Source organism: Carcharodon carcharias, chromosome 25 (assembly GCF_017639515.1).
Source record: "Carcharodon carcharias isolate sCarCar2 chromosome 25, sCarCar2.pri, whole genome shotgun sequence".
Classification (NCBI taxonomy): domain Eukaryota; kingdom Metazoa; phylum Chordata; class Chondrichthyes; order Lamniformes; family Lamnidae; genus Carcharodon; species Carcharodon carcharias.
In genome coordinates this window covers 16,210,648-16,237,554 of record NC_054491.1, presented here as the reverse complement: position 1 = coordinate 16,237,554, position 26,907 = coordinate 16,210,648, and the positions used below count along the sequence as shown (strand labels likewise).

At 43.5% G+C, this 26,907-nt stretch overlaps 1 long non-coding RNA gene across 1 annotated transcript in view; it reads right to left on the bottom strand.

The window, feature by feature from the left end:
* The window catches only part of LOC121269686, a 34,518-nt gene extending 7,675 nt beyond the window's left edge, over positions 1-26,843 (bottom strand). Inside the window, exons 1-2 of the long non-coding RNA XR_005941390.1 lie at positions 24,047-26,843; positions 6,773-6,866 (exon numbers count right to left, since the gene is read on the bottom strand). This is a non-coding gene — a long non-coding RNA (uncharacterized LOC121269686). The remainder of the gene's footprint in view (positions 1-6,772; positions 6,867-24,046) is intronic.
* Between the last annotated feature and the right edge of the window lie 64 nt (positions 26,844-26,907).

Below are 26,907 nucleotides of genomic sequence, written 5' to 3'. Positions count from 1 at the left end.
TTTAACCCCTCCTTCAACACTTGCAAAACCCAGAGATGTTCAAACCAAGTGGGTCAAGGCCCTATTCAGTTGTTTCAGTGACTACTGCCTGATTATTGGGGACCAGTTTGCATTACATCAGCTGCCATTACAAAATATTCCGGCACTCAAACAGCAACTAATTGTAGTGACAATGACAGCTTCATACCTGCCAAGTACAAGAGTCAGTTTCCCTGCACAATGTCCCTTGCAGCCAATTTCCAACTTCAGTCCCAAATTCTGTCATCATTGAATCTTACCATATCTCCTTGCCAGTGCACTGTGTCCTATGCTCAAACCAACGTGTAAAAGTGACAAAACAGAAGCACCCTTCTATGCCTACACAACAACGCAATTTTCATAGGAAGCCTTCTTCATATGGTCTAATTTATCCTGTTTACTGGCAAAAACAGCTCCAGTAGCTTCAGGAGAGGTAGAACTTTCCAACAAGTAGTTCGGATAGTTTCACAATACATGTCAAGGCATGCATTAGTTTCAAGGGTGCTGTTACTCAGAAATTGGAGGCAAGTCCCACAGAAAAGGTCAAACCCAGGTATGATTAATCAGCACTGCATTAGTGCAAGAATATTCCATGGGTAATGTAAGTATCGGGCAGTGTGATTATGTTCCATCTTCACGTTGACTCTGCCTCCAGTCGAAGGCCCAGATTTTTTGCTCGCAGGTCAGGTGCACAGATACATGGGAATTCCCAGCTCTGTGCACCCCAATTTTAAAAAATGGCCACCCGCAGTTCTGATCTTCCTTCGGATTGGAGCAGCAGGGGAGGGGCTGCGGTTGGAAGGGGGGGGGTTGCAGCAGGCTGGATTGGAAGTTGGGTCTGCTGCCCCTGAAACGATCGTGGAGGCTGCCGGGTGTGGAGGCAGGTACTTATTCTCCCACCCAGCCTCTGTTCCAGCACTTTATTCAATTAAATAAAAAAGAAACCAGGCCTCCAGGCCTTATCCCTCACCCCATGCCCCATTCATGCCAACCTATGTCACCTCATGTCCCTCTACCCACCCCCCCATGACCCCTCGTACCTCCTATGATCTCCACATCCCCATGGCCGCTTATAGCCTATATGCCAACCAAGTGCCAACACATGCCAACTCATGTCCCCACCCACCACCCGTTGCCCTTAGCCCCTCCATGTCAACTCATGTAGTGTCCTTTGACAGTTCTTTGATAGCTCCAATGAGATCATGTGCTTTTTACGCACAATCACGTTTACTTTTAACTCCCCCAAAGGTGCCCTGGGGCCATGTCCAAAAGGGAGCCTTACCTCTCCAAAGGGGTACCCTGGCTACCCAAATGAATCCACCAAGTTCAGACCAACTCTTACCCGATCTGATCTGCTCAGTATCTCCTGAAGATAGTGGAGCTGTTTTTGCCAGTAAACAGGGTAAATTGGACTATGTGAATAAGGCTACCTATGAAGATTGGATTGTTGTTGCATAGACATAGAAAGGTTAATCTGTTTTACCACCATCCTAGCTTTGCAAATGTTACTTTGGGTATATATGACGTGATTTAAATGGCCGGCTGCTCTGTAAACCACGCATGCGTGAACCCTGGCCCCAACCTCAGTCCCACCCCCACAAAAATAGGAAGTGCTGCGTTCGGGGGCAGAGCATAGAATTTCTGCGTTCGTCTGCTATTTTTGGCATGACAGAGTGGCTCTCTATCATGGCAACAATCTGGGCCTAGGTATCAAAGAAATTATCTCTAACTAGCATGTCTTCTGCAGCAGAACAGGGCAGCGCAGTAGACTGATCCTGTTCTTGGCATTTGATAGTAGACTATAACCTCTTCAGTGTAGCACTGTGTTGTTCAGAAACACCTGTTGGGTCCAGAATTGTTTTTTTCTGGCAACAAGCAACTCATGGCACAATTTTAATACAGTGCTTTGGGAGTGGAAGATACAGTATTTAGATAAGTAAAAAAAAAATACTGCTTTATAATGTTTTGTCATTGTTTTATGTATCAGGTAAGTATTTATTTCTGGTGCTTCCTGTTCGCATCTTGTGTGGTTAGGCATTTGAGCATAATTTTATAATCCAGAAAATTTCAAAATCCAGAAATGCCTTGACCCCAAGCATTCCAGGCCAGAGAGGTTACAGTGTACTTGATCTTCCCAATGGATTTTGGCATTTGGCATTTCTTTCTCACTGTCCTTTTCCAATCTCATGGGAAGAGAACAAGACCAAGGGCCGTAATTTCCGGTGGAGTAGCAATCGAGTCAGATTGCCCCTCCGCTTGTACTTGCTTACCTTGAAATCCAGCCACTCCTATCTCGCCTGACCTTCTATCTCAGGCCAGGCAACATCACTCCAGTGCAGCAAGTTCCCAAGGCCTCCCAGGGCAGGTCAATTGAATGCAAGCAAACCGCGCCCCCTTTATTATGACAATCTTCAGCCAGAAGTGCTGAATGGATGACCCATCTCGGCCTCCTCTGAAGGTCCCAGCATCACAGATGCCAGTCATCAGCCAATTCGATTCACTCCCCGTGATATCAAGAAACAGCTTAAAATTTCTGGCTTTTGCACTGTGTCCCTCTAGCAGCTAATTTCCCATATAATTCATCAAAGATTTGTGCACAAGCATTTTCAGGTAACCTGCTTTAAAATGCTACCATTTAACATAGAAGATAGGAGCAGGAGTAGGCCATTCGGCCCCTCGAGCCTGCTCCACCATTTAACTAGATGATAGCTGATCTTCCACCTCAGCGCCACCTTCCTGCAGTATCCCTTAGGATTTAAAGATCTATGCTTTGAGCGTACTCATTGACTGAGCCTCCACAGTCCTCTGGGGTAGAAAATTCTAAAGATTTACCACCCTCTGACTGAAGAAATTCCTCTTCATCTCAATCCTAAATGGCCTGCCCCTTATCCTGAGACTGTGTCTCCTGGTTCTAGACCCCCAAACCAGAGGAAACTCCTTCCTGCATCCACCCTGTCAGGACCTCTCAGAGAAACTCTAGAGAATACAGGCCCAGTCTCCTTAACCTTTCTTCATAGGATAATCCCCCCATCCCCAGGATTAGTCTGGTGAACATTCAGTTCCTTTGGATTCTATTGTCTCTCCCTATCCTTCCTAACAAAATATATCTCCTTGCACTTTCGTGCACTGAATTTCATCTTAGAATCTTAATGCAACCAATCGAGTTTGCAATAACTTACAGCAGCTTCCTACTTCCAGTCAAAATTTGCAATGCTAGGACTATGAAGCACAGCAACACTCCAGGGACACAGTGATGTGCAATATAGTGTTGATCACAGTCAGGAAACTTATTTTACTTTTCTGCTGGGTTCATTGTCGTATATTAAATAGGCTAATTACCTTTATGTGGTTTAAAAGTTAAAACTATAAAACAAAACGGGTATTTGAAATGCCCAGGATTCCGCAATTATAGTTAACAAATTAAAATATATATTAATGGTGTAATATTCTCCTGTGACATCGGTGAACGTCATGTAAACAAGCCATAAAAATTATACATTTGGCAGCCACTTTTCATACAGACTCCAGTAAGTGCTCTATTCAATTCAATTCAATTCAATTCAAATGTTCAATTCAAGTTTGCAAATTCAAACAATTCATTTTGTTGGATCCTTGGTCATTAGTTTAGATGGACTAATGGATCTGGGTTGCACGCTTGTTTCAGGATGACTGAGTTGGTACCATAGATAGAGTAGTTCAGCAGACAGTTCTTATGTAGAACACATTCTACTCATATACAAAGGAACTCCGCAGTTACACTTGCGTACTTACAACTCAAACCCTGTCTCTACATTACAGACTCTAACTCTAGACTACTCCTACTGACTACAAACCACAGATGACTAAGGTTGCCCATGCAACTCTTGTCATTGGATAATAAAATCATGTGATCTTCTATTATAACATTCTTCTTAAATGTATGTTACACATCAGATTTTCACACATCCCTAAGAGTAAATGCCAGCTAGAGTAAGTTCTTGCTTTAAGTTGCCCCAATTTATGTTGATTTACTATAAAGTGGTGTTTGTTTTCAGTCCTGTTTCCCCACTATAAATCCCAATTTCCGGGATGAAGTTTTTTCTCGCGTCACCATCGCCTATGTGTAATTACATTTTGCACTTCATCGCGCAGTGCACGTCAGCGCCATTGTTAGTAGTGCGGTATCTAAGCCAACATCGAATTTCTAAAAAAAAACAGAAGCATTCAAAGCCAGAGGTTATTAAACTTTGGAGTTTTGCTGTGGGTGAGGCTTATAAATCATTTTTAAACATGAGCAGGAAATGCCCAGTAATTGGCGGCAATGTGCAAGCTGTTGCAAAGAAAGCAAGAAAGGCCATCAGTGAAATCGAATACTTTAAAGTGTCTTGGGTCGAGAGAACCAGCAGTCAATACTGTTAAAGTTCTTGGGCTACCTCCTACAGTGCAACAGCCAGGTCTTCCCCTAAGCCAACATGTCCAGCATTGAGTCTCTAAATCACTCAAAGCCAGCATCACTGAAATGCTTTAGGGATCCCTGGAGAGGTAAAACTTCTCCCCAACCCATCAAGCCGGAGTGGAAGCAAATCAACCCCGAGCCCAAGGGACTGCCTAACAAGGGAGGGAGACTGGTGAGTGTTTTCCTATTTGTATTCCTCCCAGATCCAGCAATGCTACTTCCTAGGAGTGGCAAAAGAGTAAAAAAGCAGCAAACTCAGGCAGAACTTAACTTACTCTATGATTGATTCTCCTGGTATATCATCTACTATATTTGTTATCAGTGGTTGCGCTGCATGCTCATGTTTTATCTTTTGTCTTAGCTAAAGTCAATGTGAAGAACTTTATTCGTTACTTTTTTTATTATTCATTCATGGGATGTGGGCATCGCTGCTTTGGCTGGCAGTTATTGCCCATCCCAATTGCCTTCATTGAGAGGGAATTTAAGACTCAACGACATTGCTGTGGATCTGGAGTCATATGTAGGCCAGGTAAGGATAACAGATTTCCTTCCCGAGAGGCATTAGTGAACCAGGTGGGTTTTTAGTGACAATCAACAGCAGCTTTGTGGTCATCAGGCTTCTAATTCCAGATTTTTATTGAATTCAAGCTTCACCAGCTGCCATGGTGGTGTTTGAACCCGGGTCCCCAGAGCACTACCCATGGGCCGGGCTTTTCTGTGCCCGCTGGCATCGGGTGTGTTCAGTGGCACGAGTGGACAACATGGCGCAATTGATTTCACGACAACATGAAAGCAGTTCCTGATCGGCCGCTCCTCCCACCTATGGTGGGCCATGTTCTCCGCCACCGGGCATCGGGAACCTTGTTGTAATACATCAGCATATCACTGGATCATCCGTCCATGAGGGTGGGGGAACACACTTGATGTGTTTCACAACAGCACATAAGCGGCGTGAACCTGGTGGGCTGCACTGCGCCCAGGACTTCAAGGTTTGTTTGTTGACCTTGCTTCGGGCAGCACTCGCAGTCATCAGTGCCAGGCTTCATAGACAGCAACACATCACTTTTAGGGAGGGCTCACGGGCAGGTCTCTACCCACCAGATCAGCCATATGTGGCTGGCTTTGTACAGCTGCAGGGCTAGGGCTTGCTTGGCGAAGGGGGAGAAGTGACCTCAGGCAAGGGAAAAGGCTGCAAGACAAGGACTGTACTGGGGAAGGAGGGTAACCCAGGGCATGTGTGGCGCACATGTTGATCTATGCAAATGGCCTCAAGATGGTGAGGGCTGAGGAGGCAGTCTCCAGAGGAGATGAGGCCAGATAGGCCTGTGAGGGCATGAGTGTGAGAATGGATGGTGATGCCACTTGAGCTGGCAGTGAATGAGATGCCAGTGAATGTGCAATGGGCTTGAGTGTGCGTGTTTAGAGTGATGAGATGGTTCCCATACCCTGGCTGCGTGGATGAGATTATTCGTCCTCTATCTGCATTGGATGGCCAATCTCTTATGTGCAGCATTGGCACTGATCGCCACGGTCACCACCTCCCAAGCCTGGCTGGTCACACCGCTGCCCATCTTGCGGCCAGAGCGGGGGGTAGTGGACATCGCGACAGCCCTCCACGGTGTCCAAAGGCGTTCCAGTGACATGTCATTAAACCTGGGGGCTGCAGCCTTTTTGCCCTTCGTGGACCTTTTCCCTGCAGTAATCACGGGCTGGAATCGTTGAGTTGTGTGTGGGTGGCCGGATTTTAAATATGGCAGCCAGCGTGGTGAAGCCCCGAGGTGATGGTGTGGTGGGTGAATGAGAGCCTGCCTGCAATGGAAGCGGCGTGTTTCCTGGGAATGTATAATTAATGTGGGGTGTTTTGGACGATACGGCGTGAAAACCCGTCATTCCGGCCAGCGGGTAAAATGTCGTTTTACCTACCCATTATCACACTTAGCGCAAATCTGGGATGATTCAATCCTGGGTCTCTGGAATACCATTCCAGTGACAATACCACTATACTACCACTTCCCCTATTAAGACTATTGCTGCACCTGCACCTGATGCTTCCCCTTTCATTTGTCCCCCATCTGCCTTTATGCCTCCTCCAAACTCTTTTGACCACACGACCCACCTCCAGCTCCCTTGACCTATTCCCACCAAACTACTGACTACCCAGTTTCTCTTCCTGACTTTCTCTCTCTTCAGGTAGCAGCCCCTCCCTTTCACTCAAGAAACAACGCCCTCAACTTCTCTGTCCTTCTAAACTGCTCATTGAATGACTCCAATGTCCATAATAATAAATTATATTAAAATAACTATAGGATGGCTACCTACCAGAATTCACAGCTGTAGCCCAGGAATCCTTGGTGATCCCAGTACGTTCGAAATGGACAGGTGATGGAACAATTCTTCTCAAGGCCAGAAGTACCTGTTGAGATAAAGTGGGTTTATTGAAAATCCTAGGCCCATTTAAAATATTGCCCAAGTAGTCAAGAGGAAACAAACTTCATTATTGTTGGAAATTCAACACAACTTGCTTCTCGAACATTTATGCCCCTTGGTGACTATCCTCAATCCTTCTAGATTAATACAGGATAGCGCATAGAGATCGTTATATAGATATACACAGCAATAACTTGTATTTACATAGCATTGTTAACATAGTAAAACACCTTGAGGTGCTTCATAGTAGCAACTGAGCCCCCTGGGAGATGGTAGGGCAGATTTCCAAAAAAATCTTGATCAAAAGGATAGGTTTTGTGCAGCACCTTATAGATGGAATGGGAGGTGGAAAGGCAGACAGGCTTCGGGAAGGCATTCCAGTGTTTCGGGATTTGGCAGCTGAAAGCATGATCCCCAAACGGTAGAGTGATTAAAATCAGGTTTGTTTAAGAGGCCAGGATTGGAGGAGAACAGAAATTTCTGAATTTGGAGGGCTGGGGGAGGTTACAGAGATAGGGGAGGGGTGAAACCATGGAGGAATTTGAAAGCAAGGATGAGAATTTTAAAATTAAGGCACTGCCGAACTGGGAGCCAAAATAGACCAGCAAACACAGAACATTAAAAGTAAAGAATGGCTTGTTGCGAGCAGAACAATTATCAGAATCGCCATGGCCCATCATGTCTGCATCAGCTCTCCAAATGAGCATTATGACCTAGTGCCATTGCCCTGCCTTTTCCCCATACCCCTGCACCTTTTTTCTATTCATATAATCATCTAATGTCCTCATGAATGCCTCGATTGAACCTGGCTCCACCATACTTTGAGGCAGTGCATTTCAGACCTGAACCACATGTGTGAAAAAGCATTTTATCACATCACATTTGCTTCTTTTGCAAATCACTTTAAATCTGTGCCCTCTCGTTCTTGATCCTTTTACAAGCAGGAACATCTTCTCCCTATCTATTCTGTGCAGCCCCTTCCTGATTTTGAACATCTCTATCAAATCTCCTCTTAGCCTTCATCTCTTCAAGGAAACAGTCCCAACCGCTCCAATCTATGCTCATAGCTGAAGTTTCTCATCCCTGGAACTATTCTGGTAAATCTCTTCTGCACTCTCTCCAATGTGTTCACATCCTTCCTAGTGTGGTGCTCAGAACTCTACACAATACTCCAGCTGAGGTCTAACAAGTATCTTATATAAACTCAGCAAAACCTCCCTGCTCTTGTACTGTATGTCCCTATCAATAAAGCCCAGGATACTATATGCTTTATTAACTGCTCTCTCCATCTGTCCTGCCACCTTGAATGATCTATACACATATACACCCAGGTTCTTCTGCTCTGCACCCCCTTCAAAATTTCATTCCTTAGGAAGAACATGGACAGAGATTATAAACTATCAAAATGCATCACCTCATACTTCTCCTCATTGAACTTCATTTGCCACCTATCTGCCCACTCCACCAACTTGTCTTTGCCACCTTGAAGTTCCACCATCCTCCTTGCAGTTCAGAACACTCCCAAGCTTCACATCATCTGCAAACTTTGATCCAGATCATTAATATATGTCAGGAAAAGCAAGGGTCCCAATACCGACCCCTGGGGAACTCCATTACAAACCTTCCTCCAGCCCAAAAAATAGCCATTGACCATTACTCTCTGCTTCCTATTTTTCAGCCAATTTTGTACCCATGTTGCTACTGTCCCTTTCATTCCATGAGCAATAACTTTTCTCACAAGTCTGTTGTGTGGCACTGTGTCAAATGCCTTTTGAAAGTCCATGTGCACCACATCAACAGGATTATCTTCATCGACCTTTTCTGTTACCTCTTCAAAAAACTCCAGCAAGTTAGTTAAAAATGATTTCCCCAGGAGCACATCACAATCATTAGAACCTGGTGGGGAAATCAAACCAACACGAATAAGCCAAAAGGAGGCAGCACAATTAACTAAAGCTATTTAAAATAAAAATGCATATAAAAAGAGAGACATAGAATACAAAAGGAAGAAAGTTATTCTAAGCCTTTATATTTTTAAAAAAAACTGATTAGGCCTCATGAGTGTTCACGTAGCTTTGAATTCATAGTTAAGTAAAGGGAGCTTTGTCTGAACTGGAGGTATCTGTAATGATTGGCAGCTGAGTGTATCTTACTAAAAAAAAGCATACTGCATGGTTGAACCAAAAAGTAATTTTAGTCAGCAAAAAATTAGAACCAGCTTACGTATGTTCCAGGTTACCTTAAAAAACCTTTCATACTTCCCCTTTTTCTATCTAAAGATCAGAGTGAAAACATCCCCTCAGAAGGATTCTAAGGATGGACCAGTGCATTCCACCTTATCCAAACTGTGTATGTTGTTACAAATATGAGTTTTATAAGAATTTTATGTTTCGGGGCTGTGTCTTTAATTTAGGATAAAATAAAGGGGGTCATGTGCCCTGTTCTGAAACCTGCCTAACAACAGGCCTGGCTGAAGTGGCTGTAAAAGATTAAAGGGAGGCCCAGGTTGTTTTGCTGGAAAAGAGAGGAAACACTTGGAAACAAAGCAGCAGTGGTTAGATTAGTACCGCAAAGTCCCAGGAAGGCATTCAGAATGTCGGATTGTAAATGGTTTTACTTTAATCTGTCTATTAATTTCCAAGATCGAATAGAGTTGAGGTCCAAAGAATAGCTAATCAGAATTTCTACTTGGATGCAAGGCCCATGTGATTCACATTGCCATGGAGATGGGCTTTGAGAGGAGGAAGTTTTCTAAGATATCCCCGAAACCTTACAGACACAGGCAGTCTGCCAGGATCTGGGAGAGAGAGAGCACCTAGAGGCCAAAAGTCTCCACAGCTTATTAGGCAGGAACGAGGGTGGGAGCTTAAACTCTGATTGAAAAGACCAATTTTTTGAGGATTTGAAATTAGGCTGGAAGATTCACCTAGCTTGTGTTAAAGGGAGAATCTCCAGGGAAAAAAAATCTGTCACCGTGAAATAGAGTTCTAGGGTGAAAAATTGCCAGGTTGGGAAAGGAAAAGAATGGAAATAAGCCCTCAGGAGTTAAAAATTGCCTTGGATTGGTTCCAGGAGAATTCAATGTCTAGTTAAGGGAAAGTGTAAAGTATAACCATCGAGTGGGATTTCCAGCTGCATTAAAAATCAAAAGGGAAAGTTCTGTTCTGAAGTTTCAAGCATAAATTTAGTCAATGTAGTCAAATATTTAGTCAATGGTGCTTTTAGTTTGTTTGTTACAGCAAAAGTCTTAAGACTTTGATTCCTGTCATGTCATCCTTTCAGATATTCATTGACGTTCGAATTTTTCTTTGAAGTTATCAGTACACACACACAAGCACACACACACACATACAGTTGCTAGATTAATGAAAGTTCATTTGTATAAATTCAGAACTTGCTTATCTAATTATGCATTATATGATCATTGTAGGTGTGTCACAGTTGTTACCAAAAACCAACACGTTCTCAGAAAAATATGCATTCCTACAATCTTGCTAGAGTACTCAAAATCACTAAAAAAAATTAGGCACCTTATCAGGGCTGAATCATAGAATGGCTACAGCACAGAAGGAGGCCATTTGGTCCTTTGTGTCCGTGCTGACTCTCTGCTAAAGCAATTCTCCTAGTCCCACTCCTCTGCCTTTTCCCCATAGTCCTGAAATTTGTTTTTCTCCGAAAACCTCATACATCCAAAAAGAAAGTCATCATGTCACGTTAGCTAAGAATATGCATGAGCTGAGAAACATGACCTGAGGATGCCCCAAAACACTTTACTGTTAATTATTATTCCATTGTGTAGTCAGTTTTTGGTTCATAGGGAAAGGTTACTCAAATGTTACTCTGGTAGCCGAAGAGTTAAAAGGAAAGGAGGAAGGAGCTGCATTTGTATAGCACCTTTCACAACTTCTGGACACCTCAAAATGCTTTACAACCAATGAAGTACTTCATATTGTAATACAATTTGACATCCAACACTCAATTTAAAATCTGCCTGTTTGCATATATTGAATATTAACAGTTTGAATAATTGCATTTCAACTTTTAAATAACATATTGTAACAAATGATCCTTCATTTTGAAATACTGCCCCTGTACCTTGTGAGCTGCCAAACAGTAAGCAGTGAAGCAGGAGCAGCATCTTGCCAGTGTTGTCTCCCTTTAAGTTCATGTCGCTTTGTTCCTGAGAGCTTTTCTGCTCCTCCTCAAACCAGCTACCACTAAACTTAAAAAGCAAGGTAACGCACATTTGGAGAGGCACCCACCTTAGCCGAGTTTCTGCTTGTTCTGAGTCAGACCTTTCTTCCCTGGAACCGGGGAACAAAAGAGATCCAATCTACCCAATTACATTTAATCAGCTTTATTACCTATTCATTCCAGTTTGGTGTCAAATAACAAACTGTTCAGGATCAGATATCTTTTCCACAAAATATACCAGGCTATCAGCTGCTGGATTATTTTACACTGAATTATACTAAATGTGAAAGTATCATTGAAGTTTATATTGTGTGGGCTTCTAATGGAGTCCTAATGAGAAATTTAAACAAAACCATTGATATTACTGTTGTAATGGTGCTGATTACAGTACGTGTCTGTTAAGGAAGTCTTCGTAGTCTTCTGTATGTTACCAGCAAGTCTTTATTAAGTACTCGTAACTATATACAACTATACAGTAAAGGGTACAGGCAAGGAGCTATCCCATGTCTAGATCACAACATGTCTCTTGCCAACACCTAAGTCTTGGTCATGTACCTTCTTACATCACTATGTGGATGGTACTGTACTCAGACCCACATTTAACACTGTATACAGCAGACCCTTATATTACACCTCCCCCAACATCTTTATCTCATGGATATAGTTTACTTCAAGTCTTGCACTGTTGTAAGTCTTATATATTTACCTTACTGTTACAAACTTAATGCTATTCCAACATTATTGCTATCACAGTATTAACATTAACATTCTCACTACCCCATCTTCCCACTTCAAATCCTTGTGTTAGAGGTTCAAGCAGTCTAGAGGCCTCATAACCCTTCCATATCTCATTCGCCATTCTGTCAGGAGAGTGACAGGCTCTGTTGGTTCTGGTTCTTGTGGTTGCCTTGGAGGTTGGACTAGCATTTGGATATGCTTTCATTCTTTTCTTTCATTGTTAATGTTGACCCATGCCTGGTTGGTTCAGCTGTTGCGTTGATCCATGGTTGCTGTTACTCTCAACCATTCCTTGCAGGGTGGAAGAACATGGTATCCACCTCCTTGGTGCTGCTTTGTCTTCTTCTTTCTATGTGTGGGCTGTCTCAAAGCCCTGGGAGGCTGAGGAATAGTGTTTCTGTGGCAGGAAGAAGGTTTAGAGGTACGCTCACCTCTGCATTTTGTTGTCAATGGTGAGAGACTGGTCCCAGGTTCCAGCATCCTTTGTGGTGTGGCATGCTGGCTGGAAGTTGCTGTGTGCACAGTAGTTGCTGTATTGACCAGCTGTACTATCATCGTAGTTGAAGCTAGAGGCTTCTCACACTGCTGATCACTGCCTGGTACCGCTCCCACCGGAGAGAATCTCATGGGTGGTAGGTTGTTCTGACCATTGGAGGATTTCCAGACCTGGAATGATAATAGACAAACTTGCTCCACAAAGAGAGAAGAGAGATCGCAGGTGAAATTCGAGTCTGAATACTCATTAGTGTTCAGGTACTCAGGACCGTGTTATTCTGGCTGGCTAATGACATTGGTAGTCTTGACATCCTCTGCTGTCTGTAAGCGATCGCTGGCAGTGCAGGCATCCCTGCTCAGGAGAGAGAAAGATTGGTTACGGATGACATACATCAGCTTAAATATTTGTTTGCTGCCTCATGCTGTATTCTCTCCACTGATCAATTTTTCCTTGGCAGAGAGTGTCTTTTCAAGCTCACGTTCCGTAATTGCGATTCTTACAGTTGTTGAATTGCTTTTTAGTGAGAACCTCTACCTTCGCTTGTCATTCTATGTTCTTGATTTTCACCTTTCTTATACCTCTTTGGTAATGTAATGTTTGTCCAGGGTTCCTTCTCAATGTGCAACTGTTCCCTTCAGCACTGCAGTCTCTTTCCTGTATCTTCTCTGAAATCTGCTTCGTCAGTTCTTTAAGTGGCATTAAATTCATTTTGTTTCGCTTCATAATGTTCACAGGGGACAAACTCAGACCTGAGTGATCCTTGTAACATGTCAATGTCCTTCAACAGGTATTCCTTTTCGCTGCGAAGCTCAAGTACTTCACTTGAGTTGAGTTTTCTTGTAACGTTCCAGAGTCTCAATGGCTTGGATTTTCCAGTCCTGCCTTTCCTGTCCATGACCTTCAGCGGGACCGGATGATCCCGGTGGGGGTGGGGCTGGAAAATACTGCCCAATGAGCTTGTTCTGCTGTTCTGTCATTCTGCTTCTGAGGGTATTCTTTATTCCATCATGTTGCTGAAGTGTAATGGACTGATTTTGAGTCTGAGACTGAAGGGCAATTAGCGGCTCTTTCAACTGTTCACTTTCTCATTCGGCTCTTGCCTGCTCACTCAGCGTACCAGTGTAATAGCTTTGGTCGTTACTGTTAGCTCCGGTATAGCTTTTTCTGAAGTAGCATTCCGCATCCTTTCCAACTCCTCATATTTTTCCAGGGACACATATTAGTTCACTAAAGAGTCTCTCAAGGCAATGAGTTCTGAGAGTGTCCTTCTTGCCTGCTATTGTGACTGGCTGTATTTCAGGTTGAGTTCTTCCAACTCAGCTGATGGTACTACTGCTTTTACTTGATCTGGCTGCCACAGGTCATTTTCCTTCTCATTCACTACCAGCTGCTGATACAGTTCTAGAAACACGTCCACATCTTCAAAAAGGAAATCACCTGGGACTTCTTCCTTTGGTTTCCCATATTACTGGGGCTTCTGGGGAGTTCTATGCCTCCCTGGCATCCTCGTGTGGTTTGTTCGGGTGTTGTTCTTTACCTTTACTTTGCTTTGCTGTGGATCTTTTTTATGCCTCTTAAGCTCTGAGCTCTCCTCAGCTTGAAGATTAAAATATTCATCAAAGGCTGTTAATAGTTCTTTGATGCTGGTTGTGGATTCAGTACCTTGCATCAGGACAATGTGATTAGCAAGATCATCAAACCAGGAATAAAAGACAGTAGTCTTGTATTCCTCTGATTTTTTTTTAAATGAGACCTTATAACCTCATATAAGGTGAAAAGTCATTTCTCAAGAATGCCAAATGTCCTGTTGGATTTGGCCCTGGGGTTGGTCCAAACTGATTTGGTAAGTTGAATTTTTGATCCATGGTGATTTAATATTTCTCCTGCAATCAATGCTTTCAATGTTGTCTTCCTTTTAAGAATGCATGTGCAGTAACCACTTTTTTACCACTGCTTTTCAGCAATTTCAGTTTTAAACATCATTGCCCCTTTAAGAATGGTTGTGCAGGAATTGTTTTTCTATTCAAAATAGCTCCACAGCTGCTGCTTTTTTCCCCAATCTGGATGAACAATATTTAACAACTGCTGTGTGGGTTGGCTGTCTGCAGGCTTGATTTATTCAGCAATACAGCAGTGCTACAGACATTTAAATGAACTGCAGCCTCGCTGTCTAAGGATTCAGATTTTCGCGAGGTTCCCGAGAGTTGGGTAAGTTCATTATTATTTTTTTCCTTTTTTTCTCAACTGTTGAGGCTCGGAGTTGGAGATTGGGATTAGTGATGTATTTCATTAAAATGGCACTTCTGACTGAATTCATAAAAGGGGATTCTCAGGACTGGTTGCAGTCTGGAAGTTACAAGGTTTAGCTCAGCTTTCAGGCTATGAAATCTATGTGCTGAAGCTAGACTTGCAAGGGAGATTCTATGGCGTCTTCTGCTGCAGTAGAACTTCTGCATTTAGCTTCCAGGCTCTTCTCTCTGGAGCTTTCTCTGGTGAATTTTCTCAGTATCTGTAGCTTCAGTTGGGAGATTCTTTCATTCCAGAATCTGTTGAAGATTTTCTTTTTCTTAGGGCAGAATTTTGCCATCGGCGAGCAGGGGGCAGGGCCCGCTCACCGACACATAAAATGACACGCGATGACATCAGGCGGAGACCCCGACATCATCCCGCCCCATTTAACTTTTCAGGAAGGCGTGGGCACAGCAAAATCAGCTGTGTGCCCGCTGACCTGTCAATGGCCAACTGAGGCCATTGACAGGATCATTTAAACAATTAAAGGACCTGCCAGTCCAACCTTATGGTGGGCGGACAGGCCAGGAGCCCCGGCGGCAACTGGAGAAAACATGAAACCTCATCCAGCAGCGGGATGAGGTTTCATGCAGGGTTTTAAAAAGTTTTACTGTAATTTATGAACATGTCTCATCTCATGTGACATTGTCACATGAGGGGGACATGTTAGAGAATTTTCTCTCTATTTTTAATCTTTTTAAAAGTGGAAGTGATCTCCCTGAGGCTGCACTTAGCCTCAGGTAGATGTGCGCTCTTTCGTGCGCATGTGTGAAAGAGCGCACTCTCGCTTTTGGGGAATCCCCCTCCCACCCGCACAGGAAGCGCATAGCACTTCCCGCCGGACGTCACCCTGGGTGGGCCTTAATCGGCCAACCCATGTAAAATGGCGGCAGGGCCCGCTTCTCTGGTGGGGATCGGCTCCCCACTCGCTGGAGATTGAGTCTGGCCCGCCCACCCGGCAGACAGACAATTCTGCCCTTAGTTTTTCAGTATTCTTGTGAGGCTGAGGGCTTTTTGACCCCAAGCTGCCACCATGTTGTAATGGTGTTGGTTACGGAGCGTTTCTGTTAAGGAAGACGTCGGAGACTTTTGTATGTTAACAGCAAGTCTTTATTAACTACTTGTAACTATATACAGTAAAGGGTACAGCTTGGCGCTATCTTCATGTCTAGATCTTAATGTGTCTCCGGCCAATACTACATTGATGCTAGATCTTCGTCAGCTGCCTTCTTACATCACTGTTACTGATGTTACTGCACTCAGACCCACATTAACCCTGTATATACCAAACCCTTACACTACAATTGCCAGTGTACATAGGAGCCTAATCAAAAAGGTTGGACTTCAGGTGAGGAAATAGAATAGGAAACCGTAAAACCTTGTCTTTATAGTTATCAATCAGGATGATTAAATCATCATAATTTAAAATCAAAATACTGCAGATGCTGAAAATCTGAATTAAAAACAGAAAATGCTGGAAAAGCTCATCAGGTCTGACAGCATCTGTGGGGAGAGAAACAATTAATGTCCCGAGTCCATATGGCTCTTCTTCAGAGCAGAAGAAGAGTCATGTGGACTTGAAGTGTTCACTCTGTTTCTCTCCGATTAAATCATCAATTGGAATCACTTGAACTCTAAGTACCGGGGAGGCAATGGCTGCTGCATGCGAAACCAACCTGAGGCACAAGATTTCCAATGGACACGGGGCTGGGGCGGCAGTGCAGGGTGGGGGGAGGGGTGGGGGGTGGGAGAACCGGTCTTCAGGGGAAGCGAGTGAGGCGTTGGCAGCAAAGACAGGGGGTGGCTCTCTGCAGGCTTCTCTTTCCCAATGCTGGTCCCTCAATCTTTTGAATTTGAATAAAGAGTCGGGATAAAGCCCTCAAGTGGGCTTTTGACTGTCTGGACTTAGACAGGGTGGAGGGGGAAAGGGGTTCCTGCTCGCCACACTCCTGCCTGATTAAATGCTCCCCCCCTCCACAAATTTTGCCATGGGGTGGGGTCATTAAATTCCACCCAGTGTCTTTGGAATTTGGCAAAATAGAGAACAACAATATGAGAGTGTGCATATAATTCATAAAAGTGTAAGATTTAACTCCATTGTAAATTATTAACTAGATGAAAGTCAGACAGCAGAAAACAATCTCAGCATCCTTTTCATTTGCAGATACCCAATGCAGGTGGATTATAATGCACTCAATCAATTCAGAAACTCTGGGAAAAATGCAGCTTTTTCCATGATTTACCAGCAGCAGCTGCACTCAGTGTTGCAGCCTTAATGGAATGTCCTTTGAGCTGTGTTATTTTTTCTAAATTTATGAAGGTGTCGATATTTCCTGCTAAACTCTGCATTTTGCAATTCCCGCACATTGTTGTACTTGTCAATGTGCCACCAAATACCTGGTCAGCGAAGTTCAGCGTACACCCCTCTTTTTCAAACACTTTCATGGTTTTCCTGGACTCTTAATTTTTCATCATCCCTGAAGAGTAATTTAAGGCTTTTAAAATACCAACATCAATACGTTTGATTTCCTCGATTCAAGAAGAAATTGGCGCATTGCTGATGACAGTGGTTCTGGTTGATCAAGGTGAATCGCTAAGTGTCCCAGATTGAGAGAGTTAGTGTCCTCAGAATGCCATAGCTCCTGGCTTCCTCTCTCTGATAGCTAATTGATTTCAATTCTTGTGAGCCACAAAGTTGCACATCTGTTGTTGGGATTGGCAACAGCATGTTCAGTTAATCAAAGCAGAAGCCTCAGCCCCATCATGACTAGACTGAAGCTTGTTGTCTGGTATGATCTCATTGCAAAATTGGCTTCTTCTCTAGGGTCCCCCCTAGTTTAGATGTCAGAACCTATGTATTGTTAAAATCTTGCACTTTCCAGAAACATTAGTGTGTTTATTAAACTACCATTTCCTAAGAAGCTGTGGTGTGATGTTTTGTGATTAAGTTATTTTGTGAATTTGGGACAAAGTGATTATTTGGAATGTCTGAATAATCCTCCTCCTCCTTCAGCCACTATTCCCTAAGGGGGTGTTGACGACCATGCTTGACCAAGTACTGAAGCTGATGCTGCAGTGTTTGCTGTTGCCTTCTGTAGTATGGCTAAACAGGAAACTCTCCCGCTCTTACCGCCCGCCATCAGGCATTGTGGAAGGATTTACAGGCTGATAGTCAACCTGTTTGGCCACATTATGAACACACCTTCTGTGGCCATCAACTCTTGGAGTGGGACTTGAACCCAAAGCTTCTTGTCCAGAGGTAGGGACGCAACTACTGTGCCACAAGACCTCCGTAACATGAATAATAAACCCTTTAAACTGGTGAGAAGCTGCTGACAATAAAATACCAAACAACTTCCCAAACACTGCTTGTCTCTCCACTTGATAAAGGAAATAAAAAGACCTCGGTGTCAGGCACTTAATTGCAAACTAATTTCATTTACCAATAAGATCAGCATAAATGGAAGTCAAACAACAGCAGATAAAAGTGTCCTGAGGTTCACGTGAAACCCTTCAATTCAGCAGACTGTCTGCAAACAAAGGTCAAAGGTGAAATTAGATATTGCCCTAGCTCATCAACTGCCTGAGAAAATAAACATGGGGGAAATAAAGAGATTCTGATTCCCAGTTATACCCCCTCTTGGCTTCTGTCATGCCCAGTAAAGGCACGCCCTATCCATAATTTTTAAAACATAAACTGGCATCAGTTTGGAATCTTCCGGAACTAATGTTTCTTTTGAAAATGGACATTAAAATGCTGCCAAAGACGGCTATCAGGAGTCACCTGACTTGATTTGTTGTTTCAAACTGCCATGCTTTCTCAAAAGGACACATTCCAAGCTAGGAAATGACAATACTCATCTCCTGAAACCATCCGATCTTAAATGGGTCTTTTCAGAATAAAAGACAGTGATTGTCTCAGGTCACCAGGTTGAATGTCTACACAAAAAAACCCAGATTGTGGTTAATTAACTTATGCCCAACAACATATTTGGTAGGGAGCTTTGAAGGACTACATAGTAAGGCAGCCACCTTGGCATCCCCTTTAAAATGAAACTTAGTGCTGTTGGGAAAACACAAAATGACAACTGGAGAGTCAGCAACAGCAGAAAGGGCAGCAGCATCTGCACTTTTAAAAACTGGAGACCACAACATCTTAGGGTCTCCAACCCTCTCCTTTACACCAATAAAGAAAACTGACCTCCTGGTATTGAGACTACAAGTGAATATCTTTTGTGACTTGCTGAAAATTCATCTCTTCGAGGGAATCCTGCAACAATTTTGATATACAACTTCTGCCAGTGAATCCACCTAGACTACCCTTCAGAGGTGAAAAATCCTTCCTCACTGGGCCTGCAATGCGTGCTTTTTTATCAAGATGAGCTAATCACGTGAATTACAAACTATCCTTTGGTTTATAACATGTAAAAGCGCACTATTCTCCTTAACTATTGCTTTCCATTTCCCTCCTGGTGTTTGACAAGGTGTTTACTAAAACCCGCTTTCACAGCCATATCTCCTTTCTCAGTGACTGTCTCCGTCTCCGACTTACCCCACGTGGATTTCAACTGAAATTCCACCCCTCGTGTTTCGAACCCACCCAGGATTACAGGTATCTCCGGGACATAAAACGTTTCTAGGACTGCTGTTCCCGTCACATTCTGAGATCCACACCCAGTGCCATGCGCCGCCATATGAACACACTCGACCTCTCCCTCCAGCAGCACCGCCATACCCTTTTTCAAAGCTGCGCGTGCCCCCAGTTTCATTTTATTCTTCGGCTCATCCGACGCCTCAACAAGAAACTTTTTCTCTTTCTCTCAAGTGCTAAGGAACGCAAGCTCCAACAACTCATCGACACCAACACCCATCTAGGACCCTCCACCCCTGCCTGTCCCTCTGTCCCCACCCCATCTTCCAATCCCAAACCCAGCCGTGTATTCACTATATCCCCTGACCTTCCCCTCTCCGATGCTGAACGTTCAGTGCTCAGCAAAGGACTTAGTTTCATACCCTTACGCCCTCACCTCAATGAATTTCGGGCTCGGCACGATGCTGAACTCTTCTTCCGCCGTCTTCGGCTCCAGGCTCACTTTTTTGGGCAGAAGTCCTCTCCCCATTCAACGGATCCTTTCACCCACCTCCAATATTCTCCCTCCACCTGGACCCCTCCCTCTGGATTCTTACCTTCTCTCGATCTTTTCATTGAGAACTGTTGGTGCGACATTAGTCGTCTCAATTTCTCTGCTCCTCTCACCCATTCTAATCTCTCTCTCTCTGAACTTACTGCACTCCATTCTCTCAGGTCCAACCCTGATATTGTCATCAAACCCGCTGACAAGGGTGGTGCTGTTGTCGTCTGGTGCACTGACCCCTACCTCACAGAGGCTGAACGTTAACTCGCAGACACTTCCTCCTACCTCTCCCTGGACCATGACCCCACCACTGAACATCAAGCCATTGTTTCCAGGACTGTCACTGATCTCATCTCCTCTGGAGATCTTCCTCCCACAGCTTCCAACCTGATAGTCGCCCAACCTTGGACGGCCCGCTTCTATCTCCTACCCAAAATCCACAAACAGAACTGCCTCGGTAGACCGATCGTCTCAGCTTGCTCCTGCCCCACAGAACTCATTTCTCGTTATCTTGACTCACTTCTCTCTCCCCTTGTCCAGTCCCTTCCCACCTACATCCGTGATTCCTCTGACACTTTACGTCACATCAACAATTTCCAGTTCCCTGGCCCCAACCGCTTCCTCTTCAACATGGTCATCCAATCCCTCTACACCTCCATCCCCCACCAGGATGGTCTGAGGGCCCTTAGCTTCTTCCTTGAACAGAGGCCCGAACAATCCCCATCCACCACTACTCTCCTCCATCTGGCTGAACTTGTTCTCACACTGAACAATTTCTCATTCAACTCCTCTCACTTCCTCCAAATAAGAGGCGTGGCTATGGGTACCCGCATGGGCCCCAGCTATGCCTGTCTCTTTATGGGGTATGTGGAACATTCCTTGTTCCAGTCCTACTCCGGCCCCCTTCCACAACTCTTTCTCCGGTACATCAATGATTACTTCGGTGCTGCTTCATGCTTTCGGCGGGACTTGGAAAAATTTATTAATTTTGCTTCCAATCTCCACCCTTCCATCATTTTCACGTGGTCCATCTCTGACACTTCCCTTCCCTTCCTTGACCTCTCTGTCTCAATCTCTGGTGATAGACGGTCCACCAATATCCATTACAAACCCACCGACACCCACAGCTACCTCGATTACAGCTCCTCACACCCCGCCTCCTGTAAGGACTCCATCCCATTCTCACAGTTCCTTCGCCTCCATCGCATCTGTTCCGATGATGCTACCTTCAAAAACAGTTCCTCTGACATGTCCTCCTTCTTCCTTAACCGAGGTTTTCCACCCACGGTCGTTGACAGGGCCCTCAACCGTGTCCGGCCCATCTCCCACGCATCCGCCCTCACGCCTTCTCCTCCCTCCCAGAAACATGATAGGGTCCCCCTTGTCCTCACTTATCACCCCACCAGCCTCCGCATTCAAAGGATCATCCTCCACCATTTCCGCCAACTCCAGCATGATGCCACCACCAAACACATCTTCCCTTTACTCCCCCTATCGGCATTCAGTAGGGATCGCTCCCTACGGGACACCCTGGTCCACTCCTCCATCACCCCCTACTCCTCAACCCCTTCCTATGGCACCTCCCCATGCCCACGCAAAATATGCAACACCTGCCCCTTCACTTCCTCTCTCCTCACCGTCCAAGGGCCCAAACACTCTTTTCAAGTGAAGCAGCATTTCACTTGCATCTCCCCCAACTTAGTCTACTGCATTCGTTGCTCCCAATGTGGTCTCCTCTACATTGGAGAGACCAAACGTAAACTGGGCGACCGCTTTTCAGAACACCTGCGGTCTATCCGCAAGAATGACCCAAACCTCCCTGTCGCTTGCCATTTTAACACTCCACCCTGCTCCCTTGCCCACATGTCTGTCCTTGGCTTGCTGCATTGTTCCAGTGAAGCCCAACGCAAACTGGAGGAACAACACCTCATCTTTCGACTAGGCACTTTACAGCCTTCTGGACTGAATATTGAATTCAACAACTTTAGGTCTTGAGCTCCCCCTTCCATCCCGACCCTCTTTCTGTTTCCCCCTTCCTTTTGTTTTTTTCCAATAAATTACATAGATTTTTCTTTTCCCACCTATTTCCATTATTTTAAAATATTTTAAATCTTTTATGCTCCCCCCACCCCCACTAGAGCTATACCTTGAGTGCCCTACCATCCATTCTTACTTAGCACATTCGTTTAGATAATATCACCAACTTTAACACCTATGTGTTCTTTTGTCCTGTTGTTTATGACATCTTTTGATGATCTGCTTCTATCACTGCTTTTGCCTACAACCACACCACCCCCCTCCACTTCTCTCTCTCTCTCTCTCTCTCTCTCCCACACCACCCCCCGCCCCCCCCCAACGCCTTAAACCAGCTTATCTTTCTTGGACTCGAACTCAAGTACTGTCGAAGGGTCATGAGAACTCGAAATGTCAACTCTTTTCTTCTCCGCCGATGCTGCCAGACCTGCTGAGTTTTTCCAGGTAATTCTGTTTTTGCTTTTGGATTTCCAGCATCCGCATTTTTTTTGTTTTTATGCTATGTCTCTTCTCCAGCTTTAAGAGCTTCCCAATCTCCTTAGCTGCTTTTGAGGCTTCTCCTCTTAACCTTTCCTCCTACTCAGGCCTGACTGCCATAAGTGAAGCACCTTCGGACATCTGTTACATTACTGAAGCTTCACAGACGCACATTTCAAGATGCAAAGGCCACAGTCCATTGTTTTTCCTACTATCTGGAGATACCAAGCACAGAAATGCTCCAAATTTCTGCAGCAGAACTGAGCATCTGAATTCTTTAGCAAAATTGGACGTAAACATTCCTGCAGTATTAGGCACAGGATCAGAGATACACTGGTGAAAAAGTCCAATATTCAGCATTTCAAATCAGGTTGTATGCATTTCTTTAGAATATGCTTACGGCATAACAACAATAATTTGATTTATAAAGCACTTTGAACATAATAAAATGCCCCAAGGTGTTTCGTAATGTTATCAAACAAAGTTTGGGACTGAGCTGGTACTAAAAACTTGGCCAAAGAGGTAGATTTTAAGGCGCGCCTTAAAGAAAGAGAGAGGTAGAAGACTGGTTTAGAAAGAGAATTCCATAATTTAAGGTCTTGGCAGCTGAAGACACAGTTGCTAATGGTGAAGCGAGTGAAATGGCACTGTGTCTCCTTCCAATGCAAGATGGCCACCGTCTGTGCCTGTGCACTTGTCTACACATGGGCAGCAAACCTAAAGCTGAGTCTAACCTAAGCGTAAAATGTGGGATGCACAAGAGGCCAGAGTTGAAGGGCTGCTGATAGTTCAGTGAGTTGCAGGAACCTACAATGACAGAGAGAGGAAAGGCCCTGGAGGGATTTGAAGACTGGAACGAGAATTGCAAAATTGAGGCATTTCTTAACCAGGTGCCAACATAGGTCAATGAACACAGAGGTGAAAGGGCGAACTGTACTCAGTGCTAGTTAGGATGCGGGCAGTAGTTTTAGATTACTTCAAGTTTACAAAGATGTAAGGTCAGCCATGAGTGTGTTACAATAGTCAAGTTTATGAATAACAAAGGAATGGATCAGGGCTTCAACAGCAGGGGAACAAAGGCAGGGGTAAAATAGGATGACTTTCCAGTTTCACTGGAAATTCAGTTAACTTCCGTCATTCGCAACACCCTCTATCGCGAATATTTTTACCCGCGCAAATGTGTATGCACACCAAATCGCGGTCCCAGAATTTCACTCATCCCCGATTTAAAACGTTAAACTCTCATCTTTCCCATGACTTTCCCATGTAGAAAGTGTGCACTGCGCATGTGCCGTCTCTGTGCACACGCAAGATCACCGTTCGCGATTTCACCCTTCACAAGATTTCGTGGGAAACAGAACCCCCGCGAACAACAGGAGTTGACTGTATTTTAACACATGCACATACATCACAGTGACCAGAGGAACACAGTAATTACAACAAGCGAATAAATAACGTTATATTTTGTAGCAAAACTCTTTATTCTTGCTGATTAACGTTAAGTAAGACATCAAATATAACAATTACATCTCGTTTACACCAGGTTTACCCATAACATTTTTTTACTCGTCAGGATGAAACAACCCACTTTAACTTTTAAAAATGTTGTCCACTACCAAACCACCTGTAAGTCCTCCCATGTACAGCAATTATCTATAATTCTGATTCTATGTAAATTGGAATAAATCACCATGTACCATATAGTAATAACTCACAAGTTACTTATATAAAATATGTTCATGCATGTAATCCATGTCCTCATAAAGGGCAGGCAAAAAATAACCCATGAAAATGACTTCCTACCAGCCCTGATCACTTAGCCGCTCCATTTTAGCTTTGGGAAACCTTCTGTTACTTGCACCACATCAGTAGTGGCTAGATAAACGTGTCAACATTTCACTAACACTTGTTCCCTTTTTTAGGCAAAACTCTCCTGACATGTTGACCTAGCTCTCGAAAGATTTGGCCTGCAATTGTCCAGATATCTTTGTTGTTGCTAGACAAAGTTTAATAAGAACAATGCTTCCACCAGGATGACAATGAGCCCATTGAACCCATAGTGAAGGTAGGGTCCTGGTTATTTATGGCAAAATCCCACTGCTCCTGTTGAACTTGGTCTCAGCAGCGTATTCCATTCAAATTGAACATGCATCACAGGATGCGCAGTAACAACAATGAAGGGTTTCTAACAAAGGAATGGTTACAAATTCCAGGGCTCCATACATAATGATAGAAGTTGGAATACATTTGCTGACTAAATCAAAGGAAATATTTGGACTGCATTCCTGGTTTTAAGGACACAATAATATGTATTTTTGGTAAATTATCAGTTTATATTTTTTCATGTGAGGGGACAATCCTGCTCAAGGCTGACTTTTAAAAGTTATTTAATTGCCCATTGATGTCATGACTGGAGAATCAAACATTTTTCTACCCTTGGCCTCAGCTTCAGGTGTACTATACACCAGTTACAGAGAAAAACTTCCATTTTTAACTATTTCAATGAGGCGTGATTAACTCCATGCCCAGCAGAGTAATCCTTCCTGCACCAGTGTGACATTTTCCATTTCTCATTTCAGCAAAGACAACGGGCAGGATTTCCCAGCCCTTGCTTACGGCTGGGATTTTCCAGTGCTACCGAAAGTCAATGGACTTTTGGCTAGCTGTCCAAATTCTCCATTCCTGCCTGCGACAGATCCCTGCCACAGGTGGGGGCCGATAAACCCTGGCCAATATTGTGGCCATTTATACAAAGTTAGTCCTGTCTTTTGGACAAGTGCCAATGGACAATAGACCAAGAATTTTTTTTAAAAGAAATTATTTATCGGCGTAAGGGCTGTCACTGACAATTCTGGGATTTGTTGCCCATCCCTCAGTGCCCTTTGAGAAGGTGATGGAGGGCCTTTACCCTGAACGTAGGAGCGCATGTGATACAAGTACTCCCATTTTGCTGTTAGAGGCTTTGGCGCAGCGGCAATGAAGATCACACTCTTCTCTTAGAATCCTCAAAGGCTAGCAGCAGTGGTGTATCTCCATAGTCTGCACAAGGTTCAAACTCCAGATGCCAGAAGTTGAAAAGACAGTGCGATAATACACTGCACTCTTGGACCTCTTTATAAATGCACTTCTGAAAATGTTACAACCTCAGGTTGCAATCACTATAGGAATGATATTGGTGAATGGAAAGAGAGTCGTGCAACTACCAAATTTCTATACTCAATTGCAATCGCCAACAGATTAACTTCTAGGCCCTAAATTATTGTAGAAATTCCATTTAATGGCTAAATGTGCTCACAGGGTTTAAAACCTGTCAGGGGGAGATTCAGGATAATGAGTGTACTGAAGTTTCCCAGCACCTTATCAAATGGAGAGACCAAGATAACTCAATGTATGCAGGGAGGAAAGTGGGGTGAGAGCACACAATCTAAACAATTGTCATACATTTTGAAATAAATATAAATGAAAGATAATCAGCCAATATCGATAGGCAATTATCAAGCCACCTTTTAATGCCTTGCAATGGATATTTCAGCTATTTAGAATGGTCAAACATTTCTATGCCATTTTCTCAGTACATCAATAAGCAACCAGTCATTGCCCTCCAAATCCACAGTGTCATATAAGCAGTGGAGCTTAATTTTCAGTCCAAAAGTAGTCCAAACTGCTGAAGGAACAACCAGCAGCATATATGTATGCAGATTTGTTAAAAAATCAATAATAAGATAAACAGGGAACAAAGGGATTGGCCAGATGTGTTTTTTTGCTGCAACTATATATACCCAGTACAGTCTGCTAAACGATGTAGCCAACAATTGAAGTTTCACAGAAACCAGCTAATTGCAACTAGGGGCTTTTACATAATTAACGTTCATAGACCAGAAACTAAAGTTGAAATTGTTTGTATTACTGGTTAGCAGTGGGGTGAGAAGAGCTTCCTCTTAAAGCATTTTTGGAAGCAGCTTCATTTTCTTTCATCTCGTTTCAGTTTGGTGGTTATTTGATGCAATTCACAGTGCAACAAGCCAATGTCAAATTCTGATCACCATTAAATTCAAAGCTGCCTCATAATTTAATTTGGAAAGGCTATGTGTATTAGCACTAAAAGCATGCATTCCTCAGGTACCCAAAACATGTGTGTATATCTGCTGCATGCATCTTCCACGCGGTAACACATTTAATCCAGATCATTTGAGCTATTTTATTCAATTTATGATGAAATAACAAGACAATTTCAACATTTAGATTGGTCTAGGACTCTTTATAAGATGTTACATTTCTTTGCTGTAATATCTGTACCACATTTAACCCTTGATGCATTTTTTAAATAGCCTGAGGTGTGCTGAAACAAAGAACATTCTTGTACTAATTTCCTTGTAGTTAAAAGTAATATATATCTGGCTTATAATCACCCCAAATTTGTTATGTGCTACTCAAGCATTGGGAGCTCTAGCCAGACTGTGCACAATGTCCAGAGAGTTGGTTATGGATTTGCATATATTTATCATTTTATTAAATGTCATTCATTAAATAATTTTATTTCAAATCATTTTTGCTGCAATTAGTTTTGGTAGCTCCACACACTTATTATTCATTAACTGGTTTATGCATGAATATATATATAAGATATACATATATATTATTTTAAAAATAATATTTGTACATAT